The sequence below is a fragment of the Lynx canadensis genome, chromosome D2 (assembly GCF_007474595.2).
Source record: "Lynx canadensis isolate LIC74 chromosome D2, mLynCan4.pri.v2, whole genome shotgun sequence".
NCBI lineage: Eukaryota > Metazoa > Chordata > Mammalia > Carnivora > Felidae > Lynx > Lynx canadensis.
The window spans coordinates 40,042,124-40,056,833 of NC_044313.2; positions in this window are offsets into that span (position 1 = coordinate 40,042,124).

Consider the following 14,710-nt stretch of genomic DNA (forward strand, 5'->3'; position numbering starts at 1 on the left):
CAAAGCAAAATTGAAGAAAAATAAAGTTGGAGGAATTAACTACTCAATCTCAAAAGTTATTATAACATTACAGGGATCAAGAGAGTTTGACACTATAATAAAGATAATGAAATAGATGATTGGAACAGAATAGAGAGCCAGAAATATACCCTTAGTTTATATTATAATTTGAGATTCAACAAAGTTGCCTGAAAATTCCAACGGGAAAAGGAAAATTTTCAACAAACATCACTGGAATAACTGGATACTCACATGGAAAAAAAATAAACATTAACCCCTATCTCACAGCATATATAGTATTTAATTTGAGATGGATCATAGACCTAAACATAGAAGTTAAAACTATGAAGATTTTATTTTTATTTATTTATATATAGATTTTAAAGATTTTATTTTTAAGTAATCTCTACACAAAACATGGGGCTTGAACTCACAACCCAGAGATCAAGAATCGCATGCTTTACTGACTGAGCCAGTCAGGGGTCCCCAAACCATGAAGCTTTTTTGAAGGGAAACTTACAGGGCGCTTGGGTGGTTCAGTCAGTTGAATGTCTGACTTAGCTCAAATCATGATCTCACGGTTCATGAGCCTTAGCCCCACATGGGGCTCCATGCTGACAGCTCAGAGCCTGGAGCCTGCTTTGGATTCTGTCTCCCTCTCTGCCCTTCCCCACTCTCATTCTGCCATTCTCTCTCTCAAAAATAATTAAACATTTTTTTAAAAGGGGGAAACTTAGAATATCCTCATGATATGCATGTAGGCAAAAATTTCCTAGGTCAGTCAAGGAAATATTAAGCATAAGAGATAAAGTTGATTAATTAGACTACCAAAATTGAAAGTTTATGCTCTTCAAAAGACACATAAAAAATGAATACGTAAGCCACAGACTAGGAATGAATATTTGCAGACTTATATCTGACAAAGGAATGGTATCAAAATATGTGAATTCTGACAACTCAACAGAAAGGAATAACAATAAAATTGGGCAAAGTTTTGAATTTCACCAAAGAAGGTGTGCAAATGGTTAAAATTTAAAAGACTGACAACATTAAATATTGGCAAGCCTTCAGATCAGTAGAATCCTTCACCATTGGTGGGAGTGTAAAATTATACAACTACTTTGGATAAAGATGTTCCAGTTTCTTATAAAACTCAAGAGACCTCACCCTATGATTCATCAATTCCACTCCTCACATTTACCCAATAGAAATAAGCACATGTATGTAAAAATACCTGCACAAGAGTATTCATAGCAGCTTTTACCTAATAGCCTCAAATTGGAAACAATCCAAAAGCTCATGAGCAGAAGAATACACAATCTCTGCCATATTCATACAATAGAACACTACCCAGAAATAAAAAGGAATGAATTACTGATAAAAAGAACAGGGATGAATCTCAAAAGCATTATGCTGAGTAAAACAAACCCACACAAAAGAGGATATACCATATAGTTTCACTATAGGAAATTCTAAAACAGGCAAAACTAGTCCATGGTGGAAAAATCAGAATAATGTTGAGTAAGGGGTAGAGGATTTACTGCGAAGGAGCATAAGAAAGCTGTCTAGGGTGATGGCGATGTTCTATATCTCAATAGCAGTTTAGGTTACACAGATGTATGCAATTATTAAAATTTAGCAAATGTATAGTAAATACTTGTGCTTTTCATTTAATGTGTATTTTACATTAAAAATTGTAAAGAGGGGTGCCTGGTTGGCTCTACTAGTAGCTTAAGCTCCTGACTCTTGATTTCTGCTCAGGTCATGATCTCACGGTCGTGGGCTTGAGCCCTAGGTAGGGTTCCATGCTGGTCATGGAGCCTGCTTGGGATTCTCTCCTTCTTCTTCTGCCCCTCCCCTGCTTGTGCTCTCTTTCTGTCAAAAAAAAAAAAAAAGTTTAAAAATTGTAAAGAAATATTGACCTCTATTTAATGATACTCAAGGTAAATAAAGTACTTAAGGGAAAATGTAGTCATGTGGGCAATTTGCTTTGAAATTCATCAAAAATAAAATGGATTAATGGATGGATAGGTAATTTCACCAATATGTAATAAGCAAAAATTATAATATGTTAATTGTAGAATCTAAGTGATAAATATATGAGTGTTATCTGGAAAATTATTTAAACTTTTCTGTATGTCCTGACATCCTTACAAAAATGCCAGAAAAAGGGGGAAGAATGACTTTTGAAGCCTGGATGGTGAAAAGAAAAAATAAACAAGAGAGGGAAATGTAGGATCTTAGAAGACAAAAGAGCCAAAAAGTCAAAGTTTGTATGAAATTCCCCCTCACACATATGTCTTTCCCCAAGCCATCTGTTAAGAAAAATGCAGGGGCACCTGGGTGGCTCAGTCGGTTAAGTGCTCGACTTGGGCTCAGGTCATGATCTCACGATTCGTGAGTTCGAGCCCTGCGACGGGCTCTGCGCTGACAGCTCAGAGCCTGGAGCCTGCTTCAGATTTTGTTCTCCCTGTGTCTGCCCCTCTGCCGCTTCACTCTGTCTCTCGCATCGTCTCAAAAATAAATAAACATTAAAAAAAAAAAAGAAAAAGAAAAATGCACTGGGGGCCCTGGGTGGCTCAGTCTGTTGAGCGTCCAACTTCAGCTCAGGTCATGATCTTGTGGTTCATGAGTTTGAGCCCCACATCAGGCTCGCTGCTGTCAGCACAGAGCCCATTTGGGATCCTCTGTCTCCCTCTCTGTCTTTCCCCCGCTTGTGCTCTCTCAAAACAAAATAAAACATTTTTTAAAAAATAAAAAAAAAGAAAGAAAAATGCACTTAACTACATTGACAGAAGAGGAAGGGAATTTTTTTCAATGTTTATTTATTTATTCATTCATTCATTCATTCATTCATTCATTCATTCATTTATTCATTTATTTTAGAGAGAGAGAGCATATGTCAAGTAGGGGAGAGGGAGAAAGAGAGAGAGACAGAGAGAGAGACAGGGAGAGAGAGAGAATCCCAAGCAGGCTCCACAGTCAGTGGCAGAGCCTAATACAGGGCTCGATCCCACAACCCTGGGATCATGACTTGAGCTGAAATCAAGAGTCAGATGCTTAACCGACTAAACCACTCAGGCACCCCCACATTTCCTTTCTGATTTTCTGTTTGGATGATCTATTCATTCGTGTAAGTGGAGTGTTAAAGTCCCTTACTATTATTGTATTACTACTGATTACTTCCTTCATGTTTATTATGAGCTGCTTTATGTATTTGGGTGCTTCTGTGTTGGATGCACAAATATTTACAATTGTTATATATTTTTGTTGGATTGTTCCCTTTATGATTGTGGAGTGCCCTTCTTTGTCTCTTGTTACAGGCTTTGTTTTAAAGTCTGTTTTGTCTAATATAAGTATTGCTATCCTGGCTTTCTTTTCATTGCCATTTACATGATAAATGCCTTTCCATTCCTTCACTTTTAATTTCCATGTGTCTTTAGATCTGAAATGAGTCTCTTGTAGGCAGCATTTGGGTGAGTCTTGCTTTTTTATCCATTCCATCACCCTATGTCTTTTGACTGGAGCATTTAGTCTATTTATATTCAAAGTAATTATTATAGGTATGTACTTATAGCCATTTTATTACTTGTTTTATGGTTGTTTTTACAGTTCTTCTCTGTTCCTTTCTACTCTTGCTCTTTTCTCATGGTTTGCTGGCTTTCTTTTTTTTTTTTTTTTTAGCTTTTTATTTTTTTTTAAATTTACATCCAAGTTAGTTAGCATATAGTACAATAATGATTTCAGGAGTAGAATCAGTGATTCATCCCCTACATATAATGCCCTGTGCTCATCCCAACAATGTCCTCTTTAATGCCCCTTGCCCATTTAGCCCTTCACCCTACCCACAACCCCTCCAGCAACCCTCAGTTTGTTCTCTATATTTAAGAGTCTCTTATCTCTTATCTCCCTTCTAAACCCAGGGACAAGAATTGGCTCTGCACAGTTTTCCCTAAGCCTCTGGAACCTGATCCCAATACTCATTTCTGAGTCTCTCTAATGAGTATCACATGAATACTTTTCAGTCTGGTGAAACCTTTCTCTCTTTAATTTTCCCCCCTATTGTCACTAACACAAAACAAACAAACAAACAAAGAAACACCTCCTAGACTTAATTCTGCATTTGTTTGATTCATCTCCCCTGCTGGACAGAGACCTCTTTAGTGCAGGACTGGGTGGCTGATTATTTCTCTTCCAGGATTTAGTACAGCATCTTTGGCTGAATAAGTGATAGATAAATGCTTATTGATTTACTATTACTAGTATCTGAAGGAGCCAAGTGGATCAGTAAATTTGCATTTATGTGAAATATTCATTTGTCTGTAAAATAGAGACATGACAACTGTGTCCTGAAAAGACTACAAATTCAGTATCTATAAACAGATCATCCTAAGTGCATTTAGAAGCTGGATATGTAAAATCTATGCTGAAGCCTTTTGTAAAGTGAAGCTTTTAAAGTAAAATAATCATTGTTATACTTTAGAAATTTTATATAATTTAACAATCACTGTTCAATAACCTCTTTTACCCATGCGGTTCTTGTCTATTGTTCTGCTGTTCTGGTGAATTTTCTGGAGGCGAGACAAACTTGCAGCAAACATGCAGGCTCTTAGAGACTTCTGAGTGACAGAGCAGTGTTCGCACAGTGGTAGTGAGCTATGGTCAACAATAAGTCTGACCTAGATATGAATCCCATCTCTGCACATCCTGGCTATGGGGCCCTAATAACCATCTCCACTGAGCTGCAGCTTCCTCATTTGAAATGGGGGCTAATGACAGCTCTCTTACAGGGCTATGGAATGAATTAGAGGTGAACACTGTAAAGCATGCCTCTACGGCCAGCATTTAATAGATGCTAATACTAGAAGCCTCCCGCCGACCCACGGTGTTTTTTTTGTTTGTTTGTTTGTTTTTTTGTTTTTTTTTTTTTGCCACCTGTACACATTGCAGCATGATCTAATGCTACCTGCTAATGCTCTGCTTTTTACTTTTCATACACTTTAGCCTCCAGTTAACATTCCCAATGACCCAAGGACTTTTGCTACAATAAGTCACTTTCAAATGCCAGGACAAGTTTACCTCTAAAAGTGCAAGCTGTCTGGGACACCTGGGTGGCTCAGTCAGTTGAGCATCCAACTGTTGGTTTTAGTTCAGGTCATGATCTCACAGTTCATGGGTTCGTGCCCCACATGGCTGGCTCTGTGCTGCTTGGGATTCTCTCTCTCTCTCTCTCTCTCTCTCTCTCTCTCTCTGTCTGGCTTCTCTGCCCCTCCTCTACTTGTGCTGTCTCTCTCTCTCTCTCTAAATATATATAGAAAATAAAAGTGGGAGCTGTCTGAATTATCCATGCTAGATTTGATATACTATCTCATTCCACACACGTAGGACAGTTAAGAAGTCAATAATCATTATAATGGTAGGACAAATGTCTTCTGCCACTTTTAAAAGCCACATGGCTTTCTCTGGCTCATCACTGAAAGGATCCAGGCAGTTGGAAGATGAAGAGAGCCTGGGCCTGCATAGGGATGGTAATCACATCTAGAGCTAGAATCCTGGGCAACGATTCAACATCCAATTGATCTGGCCATTGATTGACCATCCTTATCAGAACACTGGAGTTTGAGTCCTGAGCTAGCATGAAGTTTCAGCTAAAGTGAGGCAAGTATTCTCTATCTGCTTTGGCTTTTCATGAGATTGTTTAAAAGATTAAACAGCTGCTACTTTGCCTCTAAGAATAATTAATTTCCAGTCCCTTGGCGCTGTGTTTCAGTTTAATGCCATTTAGGGGAATTGATAGTTTCCTTGCCTTTATTGCCTTCAGAAAGAAAAGCCCTTAGGTGGAAATTTTCTTTTCTGTTTCTCTTCAAATTCATGGACACCCATTCTCTCTCAGCAAACCTGGAGGGCACTAGTCTGTCCTGATTTTTCTCCCTGAAAATATATTTCCACTGTGAACAAGGCCATCAGTACCTCTAATGTGCATCGAACACCCTGCCACTGATTAAACATCAGTACAGTGCCCAAAGAATGTTCTCCCTCTGTGTGTGACTTCCATCCTTAGGAAACAAAAAAGAACCCATAAGTTCCTTTAAATGGTGGATAAATATCTTTAAAATCAGATTCCAGCCTATGTTTCCAATTCGGCTTCATCTCTCTTAGTAAGCTACCTTTTCATCGTACCCCTTTTTTTCAATGGAATTTCCTTCCTCTCTTTTCAAACCAGTAAGTTCCTATTCATCTTTGCAGATCCAGCCCCAAACTGACTTTCTTGGGGAAGCCTTCTCTAGACTCTCTCAGGCAGAGTCAGCCCTTCTCCTCCTGACTGCATGTTACCCACAGCCCCTTACGATATAGAGCACTGCTTCTAAAACTTTGGTGTTCCTATTAAAATGCAGATTCTGATTCTGGAGCCAAAGACTATGCATTTCTTTTTTTTTTTTTTGATTAAAAAATTGTTTTTTAATATTTATTTTTGAGAGAGAGACAGAGTGAGAGCGGGGAGGGGCAGAGAGAGAGAGAGGGAGACACAGAACCCAAAGCAGGCTCCAGGCTCTGAGCTGTCAGCACAGAGACCGATGTGGAGCTCGAACCCACAAACTGTGAGATCATGACCTGAGCCCAAGTCGGACGCCTAACCAATTGAGCCACCCAGGCGCCCTGTTTGTTTGTTTGTTTGTTTTGATGTTTATTTATTTTTGAGAGACAGAAACAGAGCACGAGCAGGGGAGGAGCAGAGAGAGAGGGATACACAGAATCCTAAGCAGGCTGCAGGCTCTGAACTGTCAGCACAGAGCCCGACATGGGGCTGGAGCCCACAAACTGTGAGATCATGACCTGAGCCAAAGTCAGTGCTTAACGAACCAAGTCACCCAGGTGCCCCAAGACTGTGCATTTATTTTTTTTAATATGAAATTTATTATCAAATTGGTTTCCATACAACACCCAGTGTTCCTCCCAATAGGTGCCCTCCTCAATGCCCATCATCCACCCTTCCCTCCCTCCCACTCCCCAGCAACCCTCAGTTTATTCTCAGTTTTTAAGAGTCTCTGATGCCTTGGCTCTCTCCCTCTCTAACTTCTTTTTTTTTTCCCCTCCCCCATGGACTTCTGTTAAGTTTCTCAAGATCCACATAAGAGTGAAGACATATGGTATCTGTGTTTCTCTGTATGACTTATTTCACTTAGCATAACACTCTCCAGTTCCACCCACGTTGCTACAAAAGGCCATATTTCATTCTTTCAAGCTTTCCCCATGAGATCAGGAACATGACAAGGATGTCCACTCTCACCACTGTTGTTTAATATAGTGTTGGAAGTCCTAGCATCAGCAACCAGACAACAAAAGGAAATCAAAGGCATCAAAATTGGCAAAGATGAAGTCAAGTACATGGAAAACCCGACAGACTCTACCAAAAGTCTGCTAGAACTGATACGTGAATTCAGCAAAGTTGCAGGATACAAAATTAATGTACAGAAATTGGTTGCATTCTTATACACTAATAATGAAGCAGGGGCGCCTGGGTGGCGCAGTCGGTTAAGCGTCCGACTTCAGCCAGGTCACGATCTCGCGGTCCGTGAGTTCGAGCCCCGCGTCGGGCTCTGGGCTGATGGCTCAGAGCCTGGAGCCTGTTTCCGATTCTGTGTCTCCCTCTCTCTCTGCCCCTCCCCCGTTCATGCTCTGTCTCTCTCTGTCCCAAAAATAAATAAACGCTGAAAAAAAAAAATAATGAAGCAGCAGAAAGACAAGTAAAGAAACTGATCCCATTCACAACTGCACCAAGAGTCATAAAACACCTAGGAATAAACTTAACCAAAGATGTAAAAGATCTGTATGCTTAAAACTATAGAAAACTTATGAAGGAAATTGAAGAAGATACAAAGAAATGGAAAAACATTCCGTGCTCATGGATTGGAAAAATAAATATTGTTAAAATATCAATACTTCCCAAAGCAATCTACCCATTCAATGCAATCCCAATCAAAATTGCACCAGCATTCTTCTCGAAGCTAGGACTGTGCGTTTCTAACACTGTCCCAGGTGACACTGATGCTGCTGATTCATGGAAACACTTTGAGTGGTAAGCATATACAAGTCTTAGCACTGGGTTTTGTTCTGCCTCCTCTTTCTGCTTTAGCAGAACAGTGACTGACTGTTTCATTTCTGAGTACCCAGCCCTGACTGATCACAGAGCCAACAGCAAAACCCCAAGTATTTGTTGAGTGATGATGACTCCTCCTCTGTCATACTTGCTCACATCAGCTTCCCCTTCTCCATCTTATAACCATTTCATAGACTTTAATGCTACTGTCTTTTTTTCTTCTTTATTTCAGGTGTTTTATTTTTGGTATTTTTATTTTTAAGGCAGACATAGGCTATTGATTACTTTTTAACTCAGGAAACAGATAATTAAAGAAAAGATACAAACCACCTGGTCCTGCAGCTTTTATTAAGATAAAGGGCCTGCGGGGCGCCTGGGTGGCGCAGTCGGTTAAGCGTCCGACTTCAGCCAGGTCACGATCTCGCGGTCTGTGAGTTCGAGCCCCGCGTCGGGCTCTGGGCTGATGGCTCAGAGCCTGGAGCCTGTTTCCGATTCTGTGTCTCCTTCTCTCTCTGCCCCTCCCCCGTTCATGCTCTGTCTCTCTCTGTCCCAAAAATAAATAAACGTTGAAAAAAAAAAAAAAGATAAAGGGCCTGGAAGCTTCTCTTGCTGAGTGTTTTCAGGATTCCAGCGCTCAGTCTCACTCTGTATGCTTCATGTGTTTTGTGAGTGTGGCTCAGATTCAATGAAGGTGGGCTTGGATTTCATCCTCATTAGATTCCAGTTAACTAACGAGTATTCTCATTTTACATGTACTCTGAGGATGGTGGAAGAAGGATAAAGTTTGTGATGGATGAGTGGCCCTCATCCATCCCATCCCAAGACAGGCTGGGGTTCCCTTTGTAAGCTAAGCACTCAGGAATGAAAAGGGTCTCATTTTTCCACCCAGTTCACGTCCCCAAGCCATTCTCTTTTCCCTTTTGTCTCTGGCTTGCCCTTTTTTTTTTGTTAACATGTACACTTTGTAGTCTGACAGGTACAATGAGTTGTAACAAGCAAAACTAAATTATGTCATAAAGCAATACAATATATACATTGAGATGACTCTCAGTGAGCATTTGAGATGATGCAGTTCTGTATAACTTTAAAATAGTAGCAGCTATAGGATGTCCCACCTGAAAGAAACTTGCAGAGATCATCTGGTCTAACCCCATCTTCAGATAGACCAGAAAAATCAGGCCCAGGAAAACCAGGCAGAAAGAGCATGCAAGCCAGGACCAGAAATGAGGACTCCCGATAAGTCCTCTCTTGCATGTGGAAGCCCTTGCTCCTGAACCTGACAGGAAAGGCCAGCTCCCTGCAATACACTTCCTGTGTCTGGGGGACTCTGGGGCCCCTTTTGGCCTCTACAAGCTCTTTTTGTTTTTCTTTTCCAGGTTCCAGATGCATCACTATTTACTCAAGATTTCTGCTGTTTTTTCTCTTGACTGATATTATGCCAGCTTTAACTCCAGTGTTAACTTTTCTCATCTCTGGCTCCGGGCCCTGCACTTGCCATCAGACATGACTTATGCCGGGTCATAATTTCCTGTTCATTTATCTGCTTCTACTGCACTGACTGTAAGCCTCTTGAGCATATTATGTTCACTGTCCCCAGCACAGGATCTGGCACACAGTACAGTCTCAGGAAAGTGACAACTTACTTGTCAGGAAAAGGAGAGCCTTCCTGCATTCAGTTGGCATTCACATTTTGCATGCAGACCTCTTTGATAGTCACTGACTAATGCCTGGCTGCAGGCTTAGCTCAGCTCTTTGAAGAAGGATGTTATTATGCTCTGACCCAGAGACTAGTTTATTAAACCCTGTTTTCCCTTTTCAGGTCTCTTTCATCATGACTTATGTTATCTTATAAATTGGTGTTCGTGTTCAGAAGCAACTAAGCTACAATATTCTTAGGAACAGCAAAAACAAAACAAAACAAAACAAAACAAAACTGTAATTCATTGAAGCAAAAGCCATTGTACATCTGCTGCCCATTTGCAACATGAGTGTTCAGATCTTAATGACTAAAAGTAGTATCTTAACAGACTGTTGCACACCTTTATCCTACTCCGAGGCCCACCCAATACGTCACACTGGGTTATTTCATCACACAATGTACGCTCTAGACATTGTGACTTGACCAGATGATTTGGTGCCAAAAGTCCTCAGTTATCCCTTGTATCAGGGTTTTTCTCCTATGATAAAGCAATTAATTGTAGTGAAGGAGTGGGCTTCTAACAGTTTGGAGGTGATGAGTTCAGCATCTCCTTAACCACCAAGGAATTAAGAGTACAGTTCATCAGTCTCCCAGAGATTTGTTTCTTCAGCCATGCCCTCAGCAAGAGGATTGTGCACCTCTAGCCACAACCTGGCCCCTTTCTCTGAGTTGGAGCCTGGTTCATGATACGACCATGGAAAAATGGTAAAGAGAAGAAATAGAGCTGGTTATAATTACTTAACAATAGCAAAAACTTTAAACATGTATACACTAAAAATACAATGCAATGTCTTCCTGAGAAGATATAGTCTATCTGTGAGTCACACACAGGCAAGGCCCTTATATTTCATATTCCTGTGGGATCTTCCATAAAAGTCATAGTGGAAAATGCTCCCCAGTGACACTTGGGAGAAAAATAATTGCCTCCTGGAAAGAGGAAAAAGAAAAGATATTCCCAAAGATTGGAATTCCTGAACATATAGTCATACCTTTTCTGAAAGAAAAAGACTGAAGGATTCTTGTTGTTACAGAGAGTAGTGCTTCCCAAATTTAAAGGGCATATCACTTGGGGATGCCGTTTAAATACAGATCCTGATTCAGTAGGTCTGGGGCAGGGCCTGCTAACAAGCTCCCATTGCTGCCCATGCCTCTGACTTGTAGAACCTCACCTGAAGAGCAAGGGCATGACCACAATGGAGCCCAATTCCTGGAAGATGTTGAGCACTCATGTTCCTTGGTCTCTGAGCTTGGAACATAAGGCCTACGGTTTCCTTCAAGGTCAGCAGAGACCCTCTTTCTAGCTGTAATTCACAGTGTGAATAATGGCAAATATCTCCTTCCCTCTCCTGGGTCAACCACTGAGGATATGTTGCAAACTCTTTTTTGGATGGTGGAGTTTAAATAATGAGGCAAGGTCTCTATGTTTCAATAGCCCAGTTCTTCCTCAATCTGAACCCAACCTAAAATGGCATTGATTATTTCCTAAGGCTGTCACTGTAGCTCACATGCTTCATACAAGATAGGAGACTATCCCAATCTGATTAACTAACCTCGGCCTACACTTCCTCCTAGCTTCCACAGGAAGTTAATTATACTGCTATAAGTCACTGTCACTGTGCTTAGAGTTACCTAAATATTTTTCAGGGGGGGAAAGGGAGTTAATAAGACTGAGGAAGCCAGGGGCCCCTGGCTGGCTCAGCAGGTGGAGCATTCAATTGTTGATCACTGGGTTGTGGCTTAAGCCCCACGTTAAGTGTAGATATTACTTAAAAAAAAAAATCTTATGGGGAACATGGGTGGCCCAGTTGGTTAAGTGTCCGACTTTGGCTCAGGTCATGATCTCATGGTCCAGTCCGTGAGTTCAAGACCCGTGCCAGGCTCTGTGCTGACAGCTCAGAGCCTGGAGCCTGGAGCCTGCAGCCTGCTTCAGATCCTGTGTCTCCCTCTCTCTGACCTTCCCACGCTCACACTTGGTCTCTCTGTCTTTCAGAAATGTAAAAGGCAAGTAAAGCAAAATGGCATTTGCATTCATAATTTGTGGATTCGTTGGAGTTTGGGGGTCAGGGATTAGGCTGAACCTGGCAGGCCAGGATTAGGGTGATTTGTTCAATGTGGCAATGTTTAAGATGATCCAGGAAAGTTTGTTACATAATGAGAAATGCTTTTGAGATATTCTTAAGTGAAAAGGGACTCTGTGAGTTGAGAAGACAATGTAACAACAGCTGTGTTAAAAGTTTGAAAACTAAGTAAGAAAGGAAGGAAAACACTAAGTGAGAAACTCAACTACGTGCTTGAGTTTGAGTGAGAGGATATGAATATTTTTTCTCATAATTTTTTTTGTGCTTTTAAACATTTCTATAATGAGCATCGCAATTTTTAAAACATCTTGACTCTAAAAAGCAACTCGGTTAAGAGTGTCTGCCTTCTGTCTGCTTTGTTAATCATCTTGATGTTTTTTCTTTTGTTTTCTTCTTTACATCTGTGTCCTGCTTCTTTGAATATCCAGAGCTGAGGGCTCTTACTGAACCTGCTGAGAATGACCTATATCCTGAAACCACCCCAGATCCGCCATGAATGCAGGGACTCCTCTCCTCTTGAGCTCCTATTCGCTCTCCAAGGTAGTGAGGAAACACAATTCTGTTGGTGTCAAATAATAACAGTAAGGCCCAGCCCTGCAAGAACCGTGGCTTCCTAAACCATGGCGATCCTCTCCCTGAGAGGCATACGGGGCCTTGGTCACACCCCCAGGGGTCTGGACTGCACTTGTGGCTCTTTCTCCGTCAGAACCACTACCAGGCTGTCCTACCTCCGTGTTACTGTGTTAGGGGCCCTCCCTTCAGGCCCTGATGGTACACAGGCAGTTCACACAGGCCTCCATTGGGGGCCTCCCTCTTTGCCTCTGCCTGGTCTCCTACCAGTCCTCCACCACCCAGCAGAATGATATTTCTAAGATAAAATCTGACCATGTCCCTTACCTAAACTCCGAAGTGGTTCCACAGAGTTTGGTGTTTTGTTTTCCTTTTACTGAAGTGTGGTTAACATACCATGTTATATTAGTTGCAGGACTACAACACAGTGAATGGACAATTCTATACATGACTCCATGCTCACCATGGTAAGTGTAGCTACCATCTGTCACTACACGTTGTTAGAATATTATTGACGATATCCCCTATGCTATACTTTTGACTCAGATGTCAGGTAGAACATCTGAGGCCCCTCGTTGGGCCTGGGTGATGCCTCCGATCCAAACTGCAAGTCCTGCCCTGGGGCACTGGGTGCTCTGCCACAGAGAGCTCCCTGCCGCTCCTGCTCCTGCTCTCACCCCTCCCCAGACTTGCCGGACCCTTGCTGGCCCTCCACGCCTTTGCCTACAACACTCCTCCTCCCTTTCACTCCAACATTCTTTCCTTCCAGTCCCGGAAGCCTTCTCCGATACATCTGTCCTCTTCCCCAGTCCCCAGGAGGGCAAGCGTAGGGGTCCGGCTGTCTGACCCTGCCTGGGAGGGACCTCATACCCAAGGGCTCATATGGTGTGTGGGATTTCAAGCTGTCTGTCTCCATTTTGCAGGAAATTCGGGCCCCTCTTAAGAGAGTTGTGGCTTTCTTATAGCACAGGCCGCGTCTTCCCGGGGCCTGGACTGTATCTTCCGGGAGACTCCCTGAGGAGGTCCACGACAGGTGGGCCGGGCTGCCTTCCAGGAGCCCATTTCAGCAAATGGTTGGCGCCTTCCTGCCCCGTACCTCTACACAGGGCTGCCTGTTCCAGCTCAGGGCGAGTGCGGGGCGGGCAGCCCGGCTCAGGCAGGCGCGACCACAGGCTGATGAGCGGAGCGCTCGCAGTAACTGCGTTTCGCAGGCTCGGAGACTCACTGGGGCGGCGTTCTCGGCCTGGCGCGCTTGGCTGCGGTGGAGCGACGCGCGTCTGCGGGGAAAGGTGCTTTCAGTCTAGAAGTTGGGTCACCGCGGGGGTGCAAGACCCGAGCGCACTGCCGGGCGTCATCGCCCGGGGCGTCCCGAGACCCGCCCCAGAGAGGGCGCTGGCGGCCGCGCGGGGTTCCCACCCAGGTTCCCGCGGCTCAGCTCGCGTGCGGCTGTGTCCCTGGATCGCGTCCCTAAACTCACAAGTGGGGAAGGATGTCTGGCCCCAACCCGCCCTTGCAGCGTCTCTTCCTTTCTCTACCTCCTCCAAAACCTACGCTTTAGGAAATGGCCCTTCATCCCTTAAACAGCCAGACAAGGTAGCCTCCCTGGGGCTTTCCTCCCTTATGCTTCTGCCCGCGTTCGCCCAGTACACAGCCTTACTCCTGGTTCAGGGCTCCAGCCCAAAGGCCCTCTTACTACCCCTGCTGACCCTACCTATGAGAGCTTGCCTGAGCTCTCCGGGGACTGATATCGCCTAGCCCACCGGAGGCCTGCACGCAGGCGGCGTCCATGAGCTTGTCCAGGACAACAGTGGTTCACCAGCGGGATGCCTGCCATTCGGAGTCGACACCCGGAGTGGCAAGAAAGGAAGACACCGGTGGTGGTGGTGGCGGCGAGCTATTTGGCTGGGAGCCCAGCTGCCGGCCCCCTGCCTCGGGACTCCCAAGGAAGGCACTGCAACAGGCCTCCTCAGAGGGACACCTTGCTCGCTGAAAACTGACTACACGGAGGAGCAGAAGCCCACCGGACCCCGAGGGCTGGGGCAGAAGGGCCTGAGGTGCAGCCGCCTGTGAGGGCACTGCGGTAGGTGCAAGAGCCTGGAGCCAGGGCAATGCCTGGATTGTTGTTTCCTTCATTCCAGTGCCTGGATGTGACCTCTCCTGGGGTCTTGCTCTGGAAGGTGGGAGGCCTCAGTTGCTGTGGAGGGTTGGAGGCTGAACTTGCCTCAGTACCCTGCTGCTCCAAACAGAGAGCCCAGTGTCATCGAA